Source organism: Cynocephalus volans, chromosome 11, assembly GCF_027409185.1.
Source record: "Cynocephalus volans isolate mCynVol1 chromosome 11, mCynVol1.pri, whole genome shotgun sequence".
In the NCBI taxonomy this organism is placed as follows: Eukaryota; Metazoa; Chordata; class Mammalia; order Dermoptera; family Cynocephalidae; genus Cynocephalus; species Cynocephalus volans.
In genome coordinates this window covers 6,547,115-6,571,424 of record NC_084470.1, presented here as the reverse complement: position 1 = coordinate 6,571,424, position 24,310 = coordinate 6,547,115, and the positions used below count along the sequence as shown (strand labels likewise).

Genomic DNA, 24,310 nt, shown 5'->3' with positions numbered 1-24,310 from the left:
AATAATAAACTCAAAATTCAGAACATATTCAACATTATCTAACTTATTCAAGTAGGCTATTTCCTCTATCCTAAGCTTATTCCAGTTAAATGACTTCTTACTCTATGCCTTCCTACTCTAAAGTACTCAAATCCTAAACAAATAAATGTATTAAGTTAAGATTATTACAAGGTAATATTATATGGGTCTGAAGACATGGGGGGAAATTCTAATTGAAAGAATTCAAACTAAAGCTATTTTAAACGTAAATTACTGAAAAAATATGCAATTCTCTGCTCTAATAGGAAATGGACAGAAAGGGTAAAAGCATTAAAACTGATAAATCTTCATGGAGAAAGCTGATTTTTAGAAATCCCCCCACCCCCTAAATCTATAATTGAGTGTAGTGGGGGGTGCTTTGGAAAGAAAGATTGATCCATCTTTCTTGGTTGTGGACATCAGGCAAAAAGTCATCACAGAGGAGACTGGGTCAGAAAGAACTTTATGGAAAACCTAGGAACGTACAGGAGGTGAGGATGTGGGTACAGGCAAACGCATAGCAAATGTAGAATGTTTTCAACAGAAGACAAGAATCAGGTGCAGAGATTCAAGTATTAGGAAAACACTGTTAAAACAAAGAAAATAAAGACAGAATTCTCTAAAGGACAATAATTTACGTTTTTAAGGTACTAAGGATTATCTTGTGCAGAAAATTAGAGTAAATCTACTTAATTTTTATTTTATTTCAGATTTTATTTTAGTCTGAAGACTCATGAACTCATTTCCTGGTGTGGAGAGCATGCATTAACAAATCACAAGCCTTTTATAAAGGATTTGGTGGTAATTTAGCTTTTGTGATGGTTAATTTTATTTGTCAACTTACCTAGGCCATGAAGTATCCAGTTCAGCATTATTTCTGGGTATGTCTGTGAGGGTGTTTCAGATGAGATAAGCATTTGAGTCAGTAGACTTGGCAAAAGTAGGTCACCCTCCCCTCTGTGGGTGGGTATCACCCAACCCCTGGAGGACCTGAACAGACCAAAGCAGAGGAGGAGGACTTCATGCTTTTTGCTCCCTGCCTGCCTGTGAGCTGGAACGTCCATCTTCTCCTGCCCTGGGACTGGGATTTACTCCACTGGCCCCCCTGATCCTCAGGCCTTTGAATTTGAACTGGAAATACAACACCAGCTTTCCCGACTCTCCACCTTGCAGATGGCAGATTGTGGGACTTCTCAGCCTCTGTGATCCCACAATCTTGTGAGCCAGTTATGCATAATAAATCTCAATCTCTCTCTCTCTGTCCCTCTGTCTCTGTATCTATCTATGTCCTATTTATTCTGTTTCTCTGGAGAACCCTGACTAATACAGATTTCTTTTCTGAAGTACAAATTTATCCAAAGAAATGTCTGTTACTAGAAAAAATGAAGACAGAGATGGGTATGTCTTCAATTTTTAAACACTTATAAACAGGTAGACTTTAAATTGCACATGCAAACAGTAGCTCAGAATTACTTCTGCTTTTTCTGAAATTATTCCCCAATTTTTATTTTAAAAATTTCGAAACTACAAGAATACTGGAAAACAGAACAATGAGCATATATATCCTTTGCCTAGATTTACAAATTCACAAATTGCTAACAGATGTCAAATTCAGCTGACCCTACCTCAAATAGTTAAAAATGGGGGGGTGGGGTGGAAGAGTTTTCAATGTTGTAACACATCCTTTCAGTACTTCAGCCCATATATCTTAATAAAAAAGGCATTCTCTAAATAACCACAAGATCATTTTCATACCCAGTAAATTTAACTTTGATACAATAATATTGCCTAACAGAGTTCATATTCAAATTCCCCAATTGTCCTCAAAATCCATCTTTATAGCTGTTTTTTCTTTTCTTTTTTTTTAAATCCTGGATGTGAGATTGCCCATGTTTTGGGTTGCCATGTCCTTTTAGTCTTCTTTAGCTCTTGCTTTTTGTTTGGTTTTTGTGGCATTGACATTTTCGAGGAGTCCAGGTAAGTTGTCGCATAGAATGTGCCATAATCTGGATTTGACTGATTGTTGTCTCACAGTAAGATTAATGTTAAATATTTTTGGCATGAATCCTACAAAGAAGACATGTATGCTTGAATTCCTTGGTTGGCAAGAACCTGATCTCCCAAATATCAATATGCTTATTCATTTGCACTATCCTACAATCCATGCAAAATGGTTTCAGCATTATCTCTACCAACAACAAAGCTAGTAAGCAGTTATAGATTTATTTTTGGCCCTAAAATATGTCCTACTAAAGAGGTATCGTCAGAGTACTACGTATGTAGAATTTACCTGTATTAATTCCTTTCTCTGTAGAGTTAGGTTGTCCATTGGATACTGAGTAGAATTTATTTATTTCTGTTTGTATTCCATTGTAGAGTTTATTCTTTTAATAATTTAATTATCCTTATAAATATGTAAATTTGAGGCAGGACTTGAGGGCCAGTGCCCTCTCTCTGGATCACGCAGGCAGGAAACACAGCATGCCCGGGGTCCTAGGCAGGAGCTGAGGGCAGCCCCCTTCGCCAGGAAGCAGGCAAGGAGCTCACCAAAGACACCACTTCCTCACAGGTGGCCTACCACAGCCCCCGCCACAGCCACAGCCTCCCCAAAAGCAGCTCGATGCCACAGCAGTAGCCACAGCTACTGTGCAGACTGCGTGCCAGACACCCAACTGCAGTGACACAAGGAGAGTCAGGTAGAAGCAGGTAAACGAGGACATCCCTCTCATCCAAGCCCATTCCAGTGCAACAGACGGAGCAACTCCTCCACCGCGCCCTGCTGTATTTCAGATTTCAGTCCTCTCTGTCTTCTCTCTGTTTCTCTTGGTCAGTCTAGATAAAGGTTTGCAAATTTTATTGATTTTTTTAAAGATTCAAAAAAAAAAATGACCAATAAGCAGTCTACAAAGCACCATTGATGTAAATATTTTAATCAAACATTAACTTTGCATAATTCTTTTAGGGTATAATAATCTATATATATATATAGATTGTGTAACTTGTTAAATCTGTAACTATCATTCATTTTCTTTGACAGACTTTGTTACAGGAGATTGAAATCAAGGTCAAAACTCATTTCTCATTATTATTTAAGTTTTTTCCCCTCACTTTCTTTACTGCATCTTACACGACAGTTGTGAATTTTCTAAATTACAGTGCTAAGAACATTTTGTTTTCAAGAGTTCATCATAATAGATTTCGATATTATTAAATTTTAAAAAAGGACACAAAATTAAACACACTGGACTATCACAGCTCTGTCAAATAGGCACATGAAAGAAGACGCCGACCCCCAAACAGTCCCTGTTATAACAGTGTGGTGGGATCACGGATGATATTTAGCCTTGTCTAAATTTACCAACTTATTGTGATACTGTATTTTGCTTTGTACAATTACAATTTTTATAATTAAAAAATAAATTTACACTCACAAAAAATATGTAAATTATTAATTGTTTAAATTTAAGTTATACCACAAGGTGTGTTAGAAAAGCCTCGTGTCCCTTCCCACCTCTTCCGCCTCATTTCCACACACCTCCTGCTGTAAACATTTCCATTAGCATCTGCTTTATTCCTTCCATGTTTCTTTTGACAAAAATAAATGTGTATGTGTGTGCCATTTGTATTTAGATATATATATATTTATATAGTAATTTTAAAGTTTATATGTGCCTTTACTCTTCTTTCACAAAAGATAGCATACTATATTCTTCTACACACTGGATTTTTTCAGTCAGCCATATATCTTTCTAATCATTCCATGACAGTGTATAGAGATTTTTCCTAACTCTTTTTTATGGGTACATAGTACTCCACTGTGCAGATATATCATTGTTTATTTAACTAGTCTCCTAAGGTTGGACATTTAGGATATTTCCAATATTTTGTGATTACAAATAATGCCACAACAAATCATCTTGTATTATGTGAGGACAGCCTTCTAATAATGACTGAAAATCCATTAACAATAACAAAGATATAGTCACCTACATAAAAATAAAATAGAAAACCTTAGCATGCTAAAATAAATGAGCAAAGATCGATGAGAAATGACAAATTGAAAGCAAAATGTTTGCTATATATAAAACAGATAAAGAAATAATCTCCCTAATGTATAAATAATTCTTATCATTTAGGGAAAAAAGATACTAACATCCAATAGAAAAATGGCCAAAAGACATAAAAAGACCGCTCTTAGAGTATGATGTATAAATGGGCCTTAAACATACAAAAAGATGTTTCCAGTCTATCTTATACTAAGAGCAATGTAAATTGAAACTACACTGAGAAACCATTTCTCACATATCAGGCTGGCAGAAATTCAGAAGCCTTACCACACAAGCTCATGGGGGGAAACTGGCATTTTCATCTGGTTTTAAGGGGCAGCAGAGTGGCACACACTTTACTGAAGGGATGTGGCTATAGTTAACTAAACTGTGTGTGTATTTACCCTGGGGCCCATCGATCTTCCATCAGAGAATTGACCCTGAAGGCTCACCTCCACACGCACATTTTAAAATGTAAAATATACTAATTAGAAGTTGTTAACAGCAGCATCTGTGAGTGGTGGAAGGTGAACACCACTGTTCTGTTGAATGAGTGCTGTGTTTTATAGTCCTTCAGTTACAACACGGGAGAACATTTTCGCTTCTGAAGGTAATGATGGGAAACACAACTATTTTTAAGTTCCGTTGAATACATATCTTAGTTTCAGCTTTCACCAACTGATAAGGAAAAGTGAGTTTAAAATCCTAGGTTGCTCTGTGTCGTGTTGGCACTGCGTCCAGCCAGCTTGTGGGGCAGATGGCACACATCATTTAGTGAGGGAGTATCTCAGGATCCGGCTTCAGGGACCTGGCTCACCTGTGTGGAGAAGCATGCAACCGATTGCAATTTGTTGTATTCGCTCTTCAGAAAATGCTTTTATAATGCCGTTTCCGTTTTAAAAATGATTGTCCTCATGGATGTTTTAATGAGAATAGGGAACCAAATTAATCTTTTAAAAGTTTGCTGTAATGCACAAAGTGTGACTGTTTCCATTACCTATCACATCTGGTAATAAGCCATCCAAAAACTTAGTGGCTTCAAAGAACCACTTACATTTTCATGATCCAGCCAGGTAACTACACATCACTAGCTCCCCTGATGCCAGGACACGAATATCCCTTGGTCATGTCCAGTTTAGCTTTCTTCACCCACTGCTCTCTGCAGACCTTGATTTTGCCTTCTACAGATTTCTGCTTTAGCTAACTCATCCTGTGTAAGAAACTACAGTGACGCTTAATGGCTTAAAACAGAAGCCACTTACTTGCTCACAATGTGTAGTTAGTGTCAGACGTGGCCGGGCTGGACGGCCTCTGCTCCATACGGTCTGGCTGGGATTGCGCATGAGAGTGGAAGACCTGGACAGCTTCACGCTCACGTGGGATGCCCAGTTGGTGGCTGAGTCTGATTGGTCTTCTTCCTCTGTGATCTCTCATTCTCCAGAGCACATGGCCCCTCTCCCCGGCAGGGTGATTATACTTTTTTACATGCTCAACAGAGCAAACACAGAAGCTGCCAGTCTCTAAAGGCCTAGGCAATGGAACCAGCACAATGCCATATCCAGCAAGTCACAGGGACAGCCCAGAGCCAGCACGGGGGAGGACATGAACTCCGTCTCTTTGTGGGAGGAGTGGCAAAGAATTTGTGGCCATCATAGTCATTAAATACACCAGCCTTAAGAACCAACTCTATTTTTATGTTTAGTTTATCCATCATAAAATCATGATCTATATAACTCAAAATCAGTTGCTCCCCTAACTTTGAGTCGAATACTTAGTCCACTGCCTGCTGCTGAGCAGCCTTTTGCTGTCTTCTCCCTGTGCTGGCCCCTGTACTCACCCCAACCATGGCTTTCACTGTTGGCTCGCTTTTCATTGCTGTGCAAAGACCTACGGGAAATACAAATGAAAATCCACTTCAAAATATTATATGCCTCTTAGGACAAATGCAGTTGGATACAGGTATGAGGACCCATAGCCATGTAAATGCAGTTGACTGATCACAGCAAATTTTATTTCCTCTAATGCTGATTTTGACAATTATAAGTACACACTATGCTGTAATTTACCTAGTTACCCCACCAAGACTATATAAGGGAGATACAAATCATTGTCATGTAGCTGTTCGATGCAGGAACTTTTAACATAGCCAAAAACAAACTATTAAAATTTCAACTTTTAAAAAAATTGGGAACTAATCAGTTTAGTAACTAATTAGCTAATTGGTTTAACTAATTAATTAGTTAAACAAATTGGTAACTAATTACCAATGATTTAACAACTGATTTCATGCAGGACCAGGAGTGGGGTGACCTGAGGAAGAGGCTGGAATTCAGACGTGCGGTGAGGAAGGGGGCCGGGCTGGAGCAGGGCGACCCTTCCTCTAGATTACACAAGTGAGGGGTTAGATCAGGTTAGATAAGGGGAAAGGGATAAGGTAAAAGGAGGTTCAGGGAGGGCTGAGATTCAAATATAGGACGAGGATCAAAGAGTGTTGTGCAAATTACCTTGTACCAAATTGTCATAAGTATATACATTTTCTTCATAAGTGAAGAAACAAAACCTGAAAAATCCCCTTGAAATAGCTTTAACATCGCTCTTCTGCTACTGCTCACCTCGGTCCTCCCTGGTCACCTGCCTCTGTCCATGTGGATGCCTCCTCTCCTGCTGCCATTCTCCTGCTGGTCACCCCTCCACCTGCTGCTGCACCACCTCTCACCAGCAACGTCCGCCCAGATGCTAACCTCTTAACGAGCTTTCCCTATAGGCTAGCTCATATTTTGTGCCAGTTTTCATAGGTAGACTCAGTAACTTTTCATTAATACTGGCTCTTTCTGAAACAAGTAACGTATCACATCAGTATTTATCATGGAACTATATAAAATGCAACATATACTGCCACCTTACTTCCTTAATATTCCATAAGTGTGTTCCCTGTATCTCACCTAAATTACAAACTATTCCTTTGGCTAGTAGTTACTCTACAAATGCACACAGAATTGAATGGTATTGAATTGCTACACACAATTGACTAGAAAAAGAAAATTCTCTCCATTTGTGAGCTGCACAATTCTGGTCCTCCGACTAAATGTTGTAATTGCAGAGGAGCAGAGTGGGAGGAAGAAAACAAAATAAAGAACTAAGTCAGATCAAGGAAGTCCTGGGTTCTTGCTCTACCTCCCACATTTACAGTCTTTGTGAATATCAACCATGTGACCTCTCCGTTTTTCTCTTTTTAGAACGCCAATAATAACACTCACCCCAGCTTCTTCACAGGGATGCCTTAATGATAAAACATGGTGATGCCTGTGAAAGGACTTTGAAAACTCCAACGCCGTGTGTACTGTCATGTCACAGGAGGGCAGGAACCTTTGCTTAACCAATGTTGTACCCAAGTTCCTAACATGGCACAAGGTGTACAATTTTTAATAAAAATTGTTTGAATTGAATTTATGTGTAATGATGCCTTTTCTAATTCATATTAGCTACTCAGATGCCCTTCAGTCAGGGCCAAAAAGTGATGATAGGTTTTAAAGAACTGCCGTCTGTCGTTAATAGTCTTAATCCCAAACCACTAGCCCAACCGGCTCAGCCACGGCCCAAATGCTCCCCACCTTTCTTACTGTTTGTGATCTTAGTTACTTGTTTTCATATTTAGGGCTTCATCTTGCTCCTCAAATCAGAAACTCGAGCTGTTTTCCTCAGTACAACCTCAGAATTCTTCCCTGCGTCCAATCAAGATGCATCCTCATGTGAGCGTCCTACCTCTGGTCCCTCTCACCTCAGCGTGCAGCTGTCTTAATGTGGATTCCCCCAGGAAGGAGACCTGGAGACAAGGATTCGAGGTGGTCCAGGACTAGAGGGGGAGTAGTGATGTGAGATGGTAAAGGGCATGCTCTTGGGCCACGTGTCACTGGGGCTGTGGAGCTCAATCCCACAGGACAACGTGGGACACCAACGTCAGAGTTATCCCATCTAAGGGATACGGGAATTGGGTATTTATTTTCCCTTCTCCCTGTAGGCATTTGTGGAGGGCTGCTGAGCAATAAGGGTGGCGGCAATGTTGGTTATTGTCTGGAATTTTCAGCCTTCTGTGCCCTTAGAGTAAGCAGAGAGAGCGGCTGTGGGAAAAATAGGATAATTTAGTCAGGCTCCCTTGGCTCAGGTCTGGTTGGGGGTCGAGCAGCACATTTCTTGTAAACAAGTTGTGTGTGGGTGGAGTTAGTGGCATGTGCACCCATGTATCTTTTTAGTTTGTTGCTTTTGTGTGTTCTTCAGTTTGTCAAGCAGAGCTGGCCAGCAGAGCTCACGTCCAAAAATAGAGCATGTTTACTCTGCTGGCAGCTGCTCAGTTCTTCTTTGGACTTTGCTGTAGTAGTTGAATTTCTGAGTTTCTCTTTGTACTGCCTAGCTCCTAGACATGTGTGTGCTGAATAAAGATTATTCCTTCTTCAACTAAGGCTCCAAGGACCTTTTCGCTGGTTACCTACCTCATAGACCTGCATGTGAAGGGTTTTTGAATGGGCTTGAGGGGTCTGTGAGCTCCAGACCCTAGCCCTAGCTCTACAGCGGCTGAAAGCTGGGCTGTCATGCAGTTGTGTGGGCCAAACGGGATACAGGTGGGCACCTACTGCATCAGTGCCTCCCACCCCCAACCCTGGCCCTGCAGACCCCCTGTTTGAGTGCTGTGTGTTCCTTCTCACATCAAAATCTTCTGTCACTGCCCGCCTACAACTGGGACTGCTATGCTTTACTACAGATAATCCTCAAAAAGATCAGCTCCAGTAATGACCAGTTCCAGCACACGTGCGTGCTTTGAGATGTGGATGGACGGAGCAGCTGCAGCACCTCTGGCAGGAAAGTGGAGGCTGTGGCTCCCAGTTGGCTCTCTCTCCATCACTGTGCTACCAACGGCCTGTTTTTCTTCTCAAGCATAAGAAAAATGAGGCATTTTTCTTTTTCTCTTCTGCTAAACATTTTTCTCCAGGTACAATATCATTCTTGTTCCTTTGCAGGTCTCTTTCTGTCAGGGACTTCCTCGTGATTTACGAGCACGCTGTCTCCATCGACTGCATCACCAGACACAGCTCATTGCAGCATTGCAGCTGCTGCACTGCCTTTCCCTGACACAGACACTTGATTGCCAATAATTCTCCTTTTCCGCACAGCTGATCAGCTTTCTCCACGAGCCTGGCCTTTACCCCGCACTGCCTACCTGACCACCCTCTCTCCTCCCGTTCCTCCTAGCACCATTAACATATTTCTGTCCTACAGCCAATGCCTTCATGCCATGGCATACTTCTTAGAGCAGGGGTCAGAAAATGTTTTCTGTAAAGAACAAGATAGTAAATATTTTGTTTGCTGGGCAATGTGGTCTCTGTCACTACTCAACTCTGCCACTGGAGAGTGAAAGCAGCTGTGGACAGAGCACGAGTGAACAAGCGTGGCCGTGCTCCAATAACACATACTTGATAAGGTGGGCAGCGTGCCAGCCTTGACCGTGGGCCCTACCTCACCAACCCCTGCCTCATAACATAGTAACAACTTCCTTTTACAGTGCCTGGGACACAATTGCTCGATAAACATTTGTTAAAATGTTTTGAGACACGTATAAAAAATTAATTAATATTCTTATCTCAACTGAGATATTTGGTGGAAACTATGGGAAATTATAGATTTTCATACCAATACATGATGGAATTCACAGGATCTCTCCCACCTAAATTAACACTTACTTAGCACAGTATTTTTTTAAACAAAGGGAATCACTATATATAATTGCACTCCCTTAGCATTCCCATAATTTTTAAAGATCTGAGCTATTTTCAATCTAAACGTAAGAGGTAAAGAGCTCCCTAGACTTTTCCACCCACTTCTTGCAAGGATGATGTGTATCTCTAAAATATTTCAGCCAGTCTCATACCCTGAACACCACTGATTTCTTCAGAGAGCCCATTTCCTAGTTCATGACACTACCCGATAGCTCATGAACTCTAACCCTGAAAAAATATTTTTAACATTCATTATGCTACTTAGTAAATCCTGGTATTGAACAAAGATGTTTAGCAATAACTGGAGTACCTAGAGCGGCCAAACCTGGAATGCTAGCTAACCATCCCTGAATGTGAACTTTTGATTAACTGATCTCTCATCTAGTATAACATAATCTAATAAATATACATATAATATTTCATCGCCTATGGTAAAGTACTTTAAAGTCAATTTTAGACATCATGGAGGAGATAATTCCTAGAAACAGAGACATTTTTGACCTCTTCCCTTCTGAAACACAATCACTTAAACCATATTGCCTCCAAACATTCCAATTTCACAAGGTGTAGCAAAAGAAAAAATGATCATCGTAAAATATCACCGTGGTCTTGTTCTCTTTCTCCCTATTTCTTACCCTGAAGAAAACTTTTTAGTTTTCTTTCATCAACTACTTATCGAACATGTACCATACAGTAAACTCTGAGCTAGGTAAATTCTGACAACCAGAGCATATCTGAAAATATACTCATAAGCACTTCGAATGTAAAGGAACTACATAAATATTTGTTCAATCTGCTATGGATTTACCAGCTATGAAACTACACCAACTAACACTAATAATTCTAAAGTGACCCATGAAGCTGCGCTCCTTTCTATTACATTTTTTTTTTTTAAGATTTGAGGAACAAAATAAAGATTTGAATTCTGATTTTCAGCTTCTTTCTTTGCAGTTCAGACACCAGCAGAATCAGTAAAATAATAGTGGGTAGATGGGTAGAATAGTGTGTGTGTGTGTGTGTGTGTGTGTGTGTGTGTGTGTGTGTGTGTGTGTATAGATTTTTAAAGGAATTAGAGGGAAAAAAGGAAGGGGAAATTCCTCAAAATACTAAAACTCAGAGAAATATCACATTATCATTTTGGCATGTGTAAATTTCATTTATATCCCCTCTTTTCTCTGCATTGTATTGGTGAGGTTATTTTCATGCATGTAATCAAGTATTAGTTCATTCAGCACATATTCACTGAGTGACTACTATATGCCAGGCTGTGGGGATTCAGCAGTGAACAAAATGGACAAAATCCTTGCTATTGTGTAGCTTACGTGCAAACACGGGTAAAGGAAGGAAAGATAGTCAATAAACAAACAAATACATACTACGACAGGTGTTGGTACATGCTAAGGGAAAAAAACAGCACTAGGAAAGGGGCCAGGAGGTGTTAGTATAATGTGGGAGGGGTCAGAGTGTAACCCTCTGATAGTATAACATTTGAGAAGAGACTGGAAGAAAGGAAGGGAGAGAGCCATGTGGATACTTAGGGAAAGAATGCTCTAAAAAGAAGGAACAACAAATGCCAAAGTCCTTGGTGGTTAATTTTATGTGTCAACTTAGCTGGGACATGTGGTCCTTAGACATTTTGTCAAACATTATTCTGGGTGATTCTTTGAGGATGTTTTTGGATGAGATTTACAAGATTAACATTTAAATGGGTAGGCTGAGTAAAACGATTGCCCTCCATGTGAGTGGGCCTCTCCAAGCAGTTGAAAGCTTGATAGAACAAAAAGCTGACCCCCACCAGAGTAAGGGAGAACTTTTCTGCCTGACAGCCTTTGAACTGGGACCATAAACTCCATTTGGTTCTATGGCATCTTTCTGGCCTTTGGACTTGAACTGGCACATTGACTCTGCAGGTTTTGGACTTTCCAGCCTCTGTAGTTGTGAACCGGTTTCTAATAATAAATCTGTCTATCTATAGCTATCCTATTGTTTCTGTTTCTCTGCAGGATTCTGACTGATACAGTGGGAAAGTGATTGGTGATTGGCTGTTTCAGAGAGAGGGTGAAAGAAAGGAAATTAGAGACTGACAGGGCCAAAGCATGTAGGGTCTCTTAGGCCATTACAAGGTCTTAGCATTGACTCCAAATAAGAAGCTTTTGAAAGGTGACTTACAATTTTGTTATCCACTGTATGAGTCTTTTTAAAACAAATGTTGGCACTCTCTTGGATAAACACCTATAAGTAAAATTGCTGGAGCATGGAGTATATATTTATTTACAATTTTCAAGAAAGCTTTCAGTGTTCCTTAGTAGTATATGAGGTTTCCAGTTATTCCACAACTTTCCAACATTCTGTATTATCATTCTTTTTAATATCAGCAATTCCAGAGAATATGGAATTATATTTCATTGTGGTTTTAATTTGCATTTTCCCAATGACTAATGAGCATCTTACGTGTGTAATGGCAATTTGCATGTCTTATGTTGCAAAATGTTTGTTCAAGTTTTTCCCATTTATCCACTGGGTTGTTTGTATGTGAATCACTGAGATGTAGCTTCTTTGGTTCTTTTTATAGTCTGGGTAGAAGCCTTTTGATAAATAAATAAATATGAGACATATGATATACACATATATAAGTAATTATGTATACACACACATATGTATATGTATATGTATTTTCTTCAGTCTGTAGCTTAACTTTTTATATTTTAATCGTGTCTTTTAACGAGCCAAAGTTTTAATTTTCATGAAGTACAATTTATGATTATTTTCCTTTTATCTTTAATGCTACTTGTGTCTGTATAAGAAATACTTGTCAATTCAAATATTATAAAGATATTCTGCTATGTTTTATACTAAAAGATTTATGTTTAGTTCTACACATATGGCCCATTCTGAATTAATTGTTGTGTACGGTGTGAGATAGGGAATGATGTTCATCTTCTCCATGTGCATATCTAATTGTTTCAGAATCATTTACTGGAAATACTCTTTCCCCTGTTGAGTTTCTTTGGCCCCTTGTCTTGTAAGTGTGGCCACGTAAGTGGTGGGCCTATTTCTGCACTCTATTCTGTTCAGGTAGAATAAGTCCTCCAACTTTATTTTTTTTTGAAATTGTTTTGACTATACTAGATTCTTTGCATTTCCATAAAAGTTTTAAATCAGTTTGTTAATTTCTTTGTAAAAAGCCTACTGATATTTTGATTTGGATGGTGTTGAATCTATTCATCAATTTGCGGCAAATGGGTATATTCAGTTTTCCATTTCACAAACATGGTATAGGTGCACATTTATTATAATGTCCTTATCTTATAAATCCAATATCATAATTTCATACCAATTTATTTCTATCATATGTTTTTCTGTTGTGCTTTGGTGTATTCTTACCTTTTCATATGCCTGGTTATTTTTGTCTGAGTACAGACATTGTGTAATTAAAAAATGTAATGAAATTTTAGGGTATTGCATGATGTTATGTTAAGAGTAATAGGATTTACTTTTGCTTTTGGAAGACAGCTAAACTAGAGTCAGAGTACATTAACTTAATAGAAATTTAGAAGATTCAAATTTTGGTTCCAGTCCTTGTGAGAACTACTGTTTCCATTTTACCATTACTTCTAAGGTATAACCCTTTAGAATATGGAGTGAAAGAAAAGGTGACATTCTAGGGCCTCTCCCTCATGAGCTCTAAACTCTGACTTTCCACCTCAATGAGTCTGCCAAAGACCTTCCCTGTCTCTTGGCCTTTCAGGCAGCTTTTGTTTTCGAAATTGGCAATCACTTGATTTCCCTCTTCTTTCATATCTTGACCTCAAAATTTCCACTATCTTGATGGCTCTTTGATACTTTCAAGCAGATTTTGAAAAATATTTTGTTTATTTTTTCTACTTGTATTCTGCCTGGTTGTTGATCTGAAACAAACTATGCTTGTATTATTCTCAGGGACTATTTTAAACTGGAAGTTTAGGACATGAATTTTGAAGGAAAAACCTTATAACTCTTTATTCTAACCTATTAATGCAACATTTAGAATAATGATTAAAGTAAAAATTGAAATATTCCAAGCTATGAGATATATCAGTTATGTGCTACCAGGTTCTTTCTACCAATTTCTTAACTTAAAGAATATGCATCCTGTTTCTAGGCATGCTTTTGTAATTTTTTACAGCAATGGTTCAAGATGAGTGGAGGATATCTCTCAGATACTCTTAATCTTTCAAATCAATTCCATGACTTTCTTCAGGCAAAGCATAACAAAAATGAAACTGCCATTGCGTTTTGTGAATTGTATGTTTTTAGTAATGATTAGATACTATGTTCATTTGTTGAATCCTTCACCAAATATCTGGTGAATGTTCTCACTATTCAAAACCTTTTGTTGCTATTGTACAAATCTTATTTTTCATTGAAAGTCTCTGACTTGAAGTATCTGTCCATTTCTTGATGTCTGTGCTGCTTTAAGTGGGACCTTCCCTGTCCTTCCTCGCAGTCTTGTGGAACCCAGTCTCTGACACTCACAGCTTGGATGGTGGCCTAATCAAATTTCCCTCACTTGCAACTAGTTATTTCATACATGTAATTAGTAGGAATTTCTCCCAGATTCTGGCAACAGACTTTTTGTAAGTTCAGCTTTCTCTGCTGTTATGAGTGTTTATGTTTCTCTGGGCCTTCAATAGGTAATTTAGTAGGAAGTTGGGAAAGGAGATGTTTTTTAAAAATATATATCTTCAATATCGTTGATATCAAAATGAAAGAAGATGATTACATTAAAAGAAATGGCCAATTGGAACCCAAATTACAGTGCATTTTAATTTAAATATGCCAGCTCTTCCAATGAATATTTTGCAGGCAATAAGTGACTTGGCCCAAGTCATAGACTAAATAGGCAATCATCTCCACTTGTTTAGGAAAAATGGTCACCCCTGGAGAGCAAATAACTTGCTATTTTCTAGGTTGTGGTGAAGTAGACTACGTTGCCCTCTTTAAAATAACGTGCTGCACAGTCCAACCCCTAAGGTTGAACAGAACATTCAGGATATCTCTTAACGATCCCTCTAGGCATTACTGCCTTAGAAACTAAGTAAATTTTTGTTGCCTTTAAAGTATAAACAGAGGCTCAAGATTATGTAAACAAAAGATGAATAAACCAGTTGGGGGAAAAGGAGAGCTTGCCAAATAGCAAAGCTCTCAAATAGCTCACCCTCGCTAGTGTTCATCCTTAGCCATTCTGATGCCGCTTCTCCTGACACCCACAAAGGATGGCTTTTCTACATCCCATTGTGATGAGTCGTTGAAAAATGCAGGCATTTCTTAGTAAACAATATTTCAGATTTATAGTGTTTTTCAGTGGGGCATTTCCAATCTGTAACAAATAATTTATGACAAATTCTAATGGTGTTCCTTATTATGGCAAGGACCATTTAAGAGATAGAAACAAAGGCCAAGAGAGGGCCAATAATACGTCCAAGGTTACAAAGCCATGGGGTGTAAAGTATGGAAGCTGAACTGTGGCCACTTGATTCAAAGCAGGTCCCTTACTAAGCACCCTCCATCAGCTAAATCTAGAATTTCATCTTTTGGAACCTTTCCCCCAGCATAGGTTCAAAAACCTCCTAATGACTGGAACCGTAAATTAGACCAGCACTAGGTGTGAGTGGCTTCCTCTAAGATTTAATACATCTTCCAAAGATTTGACATGATGCCTACAATTAATATATTGCTCAGTATTCTGATTAAGGCACTGAAGGCATCTATCAAATCCTATCCTATTATTTTCTAGAAGAAGATAATACATTAAATAACAGCGAGCATTAATACTCTAATGAAATGATTTTTCAGAAATTACATAACGATTCATTTAGCAGGGTCCTGAGGAAACAGGAATTAAACAGGTGGTTTAGATAAGAGAGAAGTAATTGAGCAAGATCTGGAGTATTGAGGCTATAAGAGAGGATTTTTGCCTGATACAGAATTAAATTATTTACCAATGTATTCTTGGTAAATTGTTCCAGTCTTTTCTCTCCATTCCTTTTTGTGTTTACGTATTTTTATCTAACCAAGCGGTCACTGGATAGGCCAAAAGCCATAGAGTAAAAATCAGGACCGGAGAGCCCCAAAGGAACCAGAAAGCCCGTGTGTCCTTATCTACCAGAGAGAGCACCAGTGCTGTAAACTGTACTGAAAAATAAAGCGACTGTTAGGAATTGCTCTCTTGGAACGGTGAATGTGGGAGAGGTCTGTTCGAAGTGCATGTCTGTGAATATATGTTGCCTAAAATGTGTCTCCACAGACCAGTCTATCAGAGAAACTGAGGTAGCTTGGCGTGAGCCACTGGTTTGGGGCACACTAACTGAAGGAGTGGTTCCAGATCAGGCATCACAGGGGGAGGAATAGGGGATCATGGGAAAGCAGAACGCACTGGGAGACGAGGTGGACACAGAACACAGGCAGGAAGGGTGACCAGTGGGAACGAAGATGAACTGTGCAACTTTATGGTTTTGCTGAGACTAGGTAGTGACCCAAACGTACGTGTTGCCAATTGCCCACAGTCAATAGCTCTAGGCAAAAGTAACTGGTGTTCCTGAAATACTACCTTTATCTGTATTTAATATTTTAGAGGTTTGTTATTTAAAGACAATCATTTAAAAATATCCTTAGTGGAAAACAACTTAATCTAGTAAAAAAAATGACTTTCTCTTAAAATAATAAAAGTTTTAGCTATTCAGTCAAACAAACATACTCAGGGATGACTTTTTTTAAGGTTTCTACCCTGAGATTATGTGTTAAATTCTAAGACTTTTTCCAGGTCTAAAATTGCATGTCTATGAGATCTCTCTCTATATGTAAATCACCAGAATCATCATCTTACTGCTGGATTAGAAAGAACCTTCATTATCATCTGATGGGCCCACCCTCCCTCTGATGTTTTAATCTACATACACCTGGGTAACTGCAGGGGTGGGAACGTGCTACATCCCATGCCTTCTGGGATAAGCCTCATTCTTAGGAAGGTGTAATTTGTTTATACCTTCCATCCATTAGTCTTAGGTCTATGCCTTTATTGCATAAAGAAAATTCCATTTCTTTCTTTAAAGTATCTAAAAATCTGTTATCAGATTCTCTGAGACTTGAACAGGCCAAACGTTAAAGCTCCTTGAGTAGTTCCTCAGGTGAAAAGACATCAGTATAATTTTGAGTCATTTTTTCATCCATCAAATTTTCTTTCTGAAAAATTATACCTTTTATATATTGAACATAATTGGACAGGTTTTGTCCAACATGCCTAAGACTTAGTTGACAGGATTCCAACTACAAAACTAAAATGCCTTTTTAAGTATAGTCATTTTAAATGCTCGATAATTATTTTTAAGAGTATGATTTCCTGATCAAAAATATTACTAATTACAGGCAAATATTAAATAGGTTTAAAGCAGAATAGCTTATTTATTCATTCAATAAGAAGAACTTTCTTCTGCCAAACCCCATGCTTTGTCATGGGGATACAATGGAAAAACAAGACAGGTACACACACAAAGAGCTGTTTTCTGGGAAAATGACAGGGGAACAGGGAATTGTGGTGCATGAAAGACCACGAAAGGAGAAGCTCAGTTCCACAGGAGACGGGACCTCCATGCTAGACAAACCATGGAGGTACGGGGACAGGTGTGGGGGAAAGGTGTGCAGGGTTTAGTCTGACGGAGCGTGGAGGGGATCTTCTAGAAGAGGTGTTATTGGTTTAAAGTTTACAAAGGAGAGAAACCGCTGCAGTTGCTTACACAGGATCCAAAATGGAGGGTGGGGGAGGGAGAGGAGGGAGAGGAGGAGGAAAAGGAGGAATGGGAGGAGTCGGGTGGGGAGGGAAGAGATGCCGAGGACTGGGACGGAGGGCTGAGAAGGACATGTTATGACAGTCTTTGCAGATCATGTTAAGGACTTTAGACTTTGTCTTAAGGGCAATGAGGGAGCACTGAAGGGTGTTCAGACCACGTTCGCTGAAGTGTGGAGAAGGCCCAAGGTGGGTCCAGCCTGACTGCAGGGACATCAATCAAGAAACTGCAGGAAGAGCCCAGGCAAGGAATGACAGTGGCCAGAACCCAGGTCCCAGCCATGAGCTGGAGGGATGCGTGAAAATCCACAGTGTGCTGTGAAGGGGAGTCCAGGCAGGGGAGGGAACAAGGGGTGCCAGGGCTGGCATCCAGGCTCTGCCTGGGCCACCAGCCGCCGGCTGAATCTGGACATGGAGAAGTGGGGACTGGAACAGGAGGCGGTTGCTTTGTTGTTAGCTGTGTTAGGTTTGAAAAGCCTGGGAAATCCGAGTTAAAAGATTCAGCAGCAGTTTAAATACGGGAGTGCAAAGTCGAGGAGAGAGTTTTGTGGTAGAAACAGATTTTCGAATCATCGACTTTGGGGTAGAAATCAAAGCCTCGTTGTGTGAATCTCACTGCCCAAGAAGAGCATCAAAAGTGGGATGGTCAGGGACCCAGGGAAGTCACCTCGGGGTGACCGCAGCCAGAGGAGTCTTCAGAAAACTCTAAGGGCCTGTTAAGGCACTAAAGGAGCTGTGCCCCCCGAGGAAGAGGCATCAGCTGAGGCAGAGGAGGGCACAGCGACTAGAGTCCACTCCCTGCGGCATCTGCGCCAGCTCCATGCTGCTCCGGTTCTGCTGCACAGTGCGGCTCCAGTGCCCAGTCTGCAGCTTCAGCACCAGCGCCCTGCGCCCAGCCCGCAGCTCCAGCGCCCAGCACCCAGCACCCAGTCTGCAGCTTCGGTGCCAGCTCCCAGCTCCAGCGCCTGGTGCCCCCTGCCCAGCCTGCAGCTCCAGCACTCAGCGCCCAGCATTGGCTCCGGCTCTACTGGTCTCCTCACCTCCTCCCATTGTCTCTCCAGCCCCGGGGGTGGTGGCTTCTCATCACTGGTGCAACCATCCCCCGAGGCAGACGTCCTCTGCATGCAGGCTGCCTGGAACGCTGTGGCTGCAGAAAAACCTGCACTCCCAGCACTTATCCCACGCCTCCTTCCTCCACACCGGGAAGGTAGTTTTTCCTCGTGTTTCGCTTCGCGGGCTCACGCCTACAGTGACGAGGAGCAGGCAGTACTAGAACTTAACTGGAAGTCCGAGCTCCAGGAACAAGTGAAAATCCAGGGTTTCTGAAGAGCCCATAAGTCACAGTCGCAATGAGAACCACCACCCGGCGCTGGCCTTGGAGTCGGGGCTTCCTGGCATCACAGGGTCTCAGGTCCGGTCCCCACTCCTCTGTCCGCCAGGGCAGTGCCGGCCTATCCTGTCTTGGCTGTTCAGTTCTGTGGGGTCCAGGCTGTCTGTGAAAAATACACTGAGGAATAAAGACCTTGTGTTCACTCTGTTATCTTCTGTCTTGCTATGGCAAGGTTAAGGCTAAGGCCTGGAATCCTCACAGTGCCAATTGTCTAGCTCTTAATCCTGTTCGTGACACCAATTGTAAAGCTAGGTGATCATACTAGTTGTTGCGGCTCTTTTACCTGCCAGTAATCCTGCACCAACTGGGCCAATGGTTGAACTAGGGCCGGGTCTGGAGCTCACAGACCCCTCAAGCCCATTCACAGACTGGGTCATAAACCCTTCACACACCAGGCTGGGTCACCAGAACCCTTCACACAGGTCTATAAGCTAGACAACCGGCCACACAGTCCTTGGAAGCTGCAGGTCTGGAAAAACATGGCTGCTCAGGGTGGGCGCCTGAGGCACTAAAAACCAGCCAAAGTGGCACCACCTTGCAGGTGCAGGTACTCCACTCACACACACAATGTTTACTGAACTGCCCTGGACCGGCTCGGGGGTGAGGGGAGCCTGATCAACTACTCCATTTTCCCAACAATCCACCTCTTTAGGGTTCCTCACCATAAAATCTATGCATTCAGAATCTTCCGCAATGTTCCCTTAGCGAGGATAAATGACCCTTAATTTTACATAACCTATTGTCCATTCAATATGCCTTAAGGCTTGCAGTTCTGTCCTTTTAACTGCCAGCCGCATATGTCCAGTTAGTAGTCACTGTTGGTGTGATCCTCCATGCTGGTCCTGCAGTCATACCAATGGTCAGTTCAATGCCTACTGAGCAGACCAACATGCTGATCATGCAACTCTGGTGCAGTGCCTGCAGCCAGAACACTTAGCCAAGGCATTGGCTTCATCATTTTTGGACTGGCTAAGGGGAAGTGTTCTGTAACATGGAAAAGAGTTACTTCTTTCTCATGCCCCAATTCCCATTACTCTTGCCACATGGCTTGTCCCCACAGGGGTTGGTGGCCTACCATCCACCATTGATACTTCCAATTAGAAATCCAAAGGGTTAAACCTTTGTATATAGCCCAGCTATCAGTATAGATGGTTAATGGCCCAGGCTCATTTTTTATTACCATCCAAACATCTCTCAATTCAGCCCATTGACTGCTTTGCCCTGTGCCATTTTCATTCCACATGGCATCTGTTAAGGGCTGGACAGCAACAGCTGAGGGTCCCATGCTAGAGCCATCTGTATACCAAGCTTGCTCTGTGATAGGGCCCTGTCCCTCATGAAGGTGTAGCCTCCACCTCCATGGGTAATGATTGTGTCAAAGTTTCCTCAACCTCTACTGGGCTTACCACAGTTTGCAACTCTTTGGACAGAGGACTCGTTGACACAGTGCTCCTTTGTTCTATATATGCTCCCCATTAGACAGAGTGGAAGTCTGACCTACACCTGTTTCAGGGTTGGTTGCCCATGTGTGCAGCCAACCTATTATGGGCTATGTCATCCTCACTAGGACTTTGGCAGGTCCTGTGAAAGCTTCAGTCGCTATGAAGGCAGAATACACAGCTGCTAACTGCTTTTCTATTAGGGTATAGTGCACTTCAGTACCCATAGCTGAGACCAGAATCCTACAGGTGTTCACAATCGGTCTTGTCTCTGCCACAAGCCTCATCCTAACCCCTCCTGGATTATATATACATCTAACTTAAATGGTTTAGTGGGGTCAGCCTTTACAAGGTCAGCCACTTGTAAAGTTGTACTTGCTATATTGCCCTTTTCATAGCCTGATAAGCTAGTTCTACTTCCTCAGTCGAATCCCAGAGGGCTCCTTTCATTGTCAATGCACATAGTGGGCATGCCATTTGGGGCATATGGGGTACAAAAGCTCTCCAATACCCCAAAAGTCCCAAATACATCTGCAGCTGAGCTACCATTGTGGGTCAAGGATATGCCTGTATCTTATCTATAATGGCTTCTGGAATGACCCTCATCTTACCTGACCAGACCACTCCCAGGAATTTGACTGACAGCCCAGGTCCTTGCACTTTGGCTGTGTTCACGGTCCACCCACATTGTTCCAAATGACTTAGCAGCATTGGAGCTGCCTGGGTTAATCTGCAAGAGAATCAGAGGTTAGTAACAGATCATCAATGTAGTGAAACATTGTAACCATGTTGGGCCTAGTCCACTTGGCTAGGTCCCCAGCCACCAAACCGTGACACATGGTTGGGCTATGCAGATAACCTTGGGGCAAAACTTGAAAGGTCCACTTTCTTCCTTCCCACGTGAAGGCGAACTGATCTTGGCTATCAGCCAAAGTTGGAATGGAGGAAAAAGCATTTGCAAGGTCCAATACATAATGATAAGTCCCTACCTGAGTCATCAGCTGATCCATCAAGTCATGAACTGAAGGCACAGCTGAATGCAAAGGAGGCACTACTTTGCTCAGTTCTCAATAATCTACAGTCATTCTCCAGGTACCATCAGGCTTTTTCACTGGCCATACTGGAGCAGACTAATAATGCCAACTTTCTCTAATTCCAATATAGTGGCACTAATCTCTCTATGTCCTCCTGGTAGGCGATACTGCTTTACATTAACCACATGTCTTGGCTTGGGTAACACCTGTGGGTCACGTTTAGCATATCCTCATAACACAGGCTTTACTGTCAATATTCACAGCTGAAACTTTCCAACTGTTGTTTGCAGGTGCAAGCCATAAAGTACATCCATACTGAAGATGTACTCAGCTACAGAAGATATATATACAGGATATACATGAGGAGGTAATCTTCCTATGCCCAATGGCAATGACACAGCTTTGACTTCAGTAGTATGCCCTCCATAGCCATCTATACGAACTGTGGTCCCTGGAAACTTGTCTGGGTTGCTATATATCAGGCTACATTCTGCACCTGTATCCACCAACGCCAAAACATGCTGCACATTTATCTTCGACCAATATATTGCCAATTCAACACTAGGCCTCTGGTCCTCGCCTGTACCCAAAAGACGAGAACCTTGGCCTGTTCCCTAATCAGAATGAAATAGTTCATCCACCTCCTCGGGAGCAACCAAAAAGTCCTTTAAATCCACTGAACATACCTTGCTACCTGTTTTCCGACATTTGGTGAAACACTGTTCAGGGCGTAACTGCTGCCACAAGGCTAACAGAGGTGCATTTGGCTGCCAGTCAATTTTCTTTTTATCAACCCCTGCTGCAAGCAGTCAAGCCACATCTGCTTACAGCTAGTCCTGCTTAGTCCTTTTGGGGTAAAATCCTGAGAATTTCTTGGGGGTTTGGTCTTAGCCACCTCTCGGACCCCTTTTGCTTGTCTTCTATCCTCTACTTTACCCAAGCTGGCTATGATGGTCGTTACCTCATGTATAGGATGACCAATGTATGGGGCCAGTATGGCCATCAGTGACCCAAAGGACATTGACAGGGCATTCTGCAGCACTATGTCTCTCATGCTGCCTGTAAAATTTACATCATCCAGGCCATGGGCATTCACATTAAACATGGACAGCCGCAGCCCCAGTTCCCAAATTATTTGGACCAGCTCAGCATACGTTTGCCATTTACTAACAATCTTGGGCAGTTCTCTAGCATTTGCCCACATGGTTCAGGCAGCTGCATTCATCCAGTCCATTAAGGAGTGATTACCTCGTCTGGGTGCATATCTGCAGCTATTTTGCAGTCACTGTCTCAGAGACAGGTGCATGGTAATGGAGGCCAATTTCTCCATCTCCTCACCAGAGCACATCACACTATCCACCCCTAGTCCCATATCCACAACAGCCAAGCATCCAGGGTCTCCTCATGTTTCTGCCTGAACTGTCTCCCCAATTCAACCAGTTCAACCTGGATATATGGGACACAGGTGGTGAACTGGGTCACCTGTGAATCGCCCACCAGTTGTCTATCCAGTCCCATAGCAGCTCATGCCTCAATATCTTGTGCACAATAGGTCATTCCCAGAGACGCACGGTTTCCCTCAACTCACCATTGGGTTGGTCGTCTTCCCTGGTGTGAGGGGCAGGAGTGGCCAGTTGCTGAACGTCATCCTCTAGGACATTTATCCATGCTTCCAACAACTCTGCTTTCTACTTTATATCTTCCAGTCACTGCACATCAACCTCCAGGATAATTGTCCATGTGTCCAATAACTCTGATTTCTTCTTTGGCTCTCAATCAGTTTGCAGCAGAGTGAGCAAAAGCCAGGCTCTGGTCAGCAGAAAAGTGGCCACCTGGCACCACACACTCAAAGACAGCCACATTTCCTCCCCCTCCCAAGGGGTTTTGTGTCATGGTACCTGGTCTATGCTGCCCTGCAGTATAGTGTGCAGCAACCAGGTCCTGGTCAACAGGAAGGTGGTCATAGGGCACAGCATACTCACAAATAGCCACATTTCTCCTTCTTCTGAGGGCTTTTAGCTCCTGTACCTGCTCAGAGTCCTGTCGCAGACTACGCCAAATGTGGCGTGGTCCTTGAAAGCTGCAGGTCTGGAAAAACGTGGCCACACAGGATGGGAGCCCGAGGCAGTAAAACACCAGCCAAAGTGGCGCTGCCTTGCAGGCACACCTACTCCACCCACACATACAGTGTTTACTGAATGACCCTGAACCAGCTCCAAGGCAAGGAGAGCCTGACCAAATTGTTCCATTTTCTCAACATCTTCTCAACTATGTCAGTTAGAAAATTCCTGCCAAGTACTCCTGGCTGGGTCTGAGCAAAGGGTAAGTTTTTCTACTATTACAATCAACATCTAAAAGGAAGAAAAGACATTCTCCAAATAAAGGCTTTGCTCTTAAATATAGGATCATTCTGGGGCCCACAGTAAGTGCAGGAAAGAGTATATTTTTTCTATTACATTTTAGTCATTGTTTTTCCAGTGGAACAGCTATACAAGGTAGAAAGCCATAATTCTACCCAGTACAGTTCGCAGAGCCATTCCGTGGGGACTCTGAGCTCTGTCATGCATGAACTGGTGACACCGTGGCCTCACCTGCACTACCATCCCAGGCACTGTGGGCTCCTGTGCTGGCAGCACCTTTTCTAATTCTCTTTTAGGAGGAAACAGAAAAAGGAGGGGAGAGTATTCATTCAGCGGCTTGCAGAAAAGACCTCAAAGACCTATTGATTATGCTGCGGCCTACAGGGAATTTGCTTCTGGGGATTCATTTCAACTGAGATACTAAGTAATGAAG

The 24,310-nt window shown here is 41.8% G+C and overlaps 1 long non-coding RNA gene across 2 annotated transcripts; it reads right to left on the bottom strand.

The window, feature by feature from the left end:
* Window positions 1–4,202: 4,202 nt before the first annotated feature.
* Window positions 4,203–23,316, bottom strand: LOC134391117 (uncharacterized). Of its 2 annotated transcripts, XR_010024919.1 has the most exons (4): window positions 23,106–23,316; window positions 21,095–21,213; window positions 5,902–5,951; window positions 4,203–4,881 (listed from the first exon to the last, which is right to left on the bottom strand). It is a non-coding gene; the product is annotated as an uncharacterized LOC134391117 (long non-coding RNA). The 2 variants fall into 2 exon arrangements; XR_010024918.1 differs by lacking the exon at window positions 4,203–4,881 and having other exon boundaries at window positions 5,622–5,951.
* Window positions 23,317–24,310: the final 994 nt, after the last annotated feature.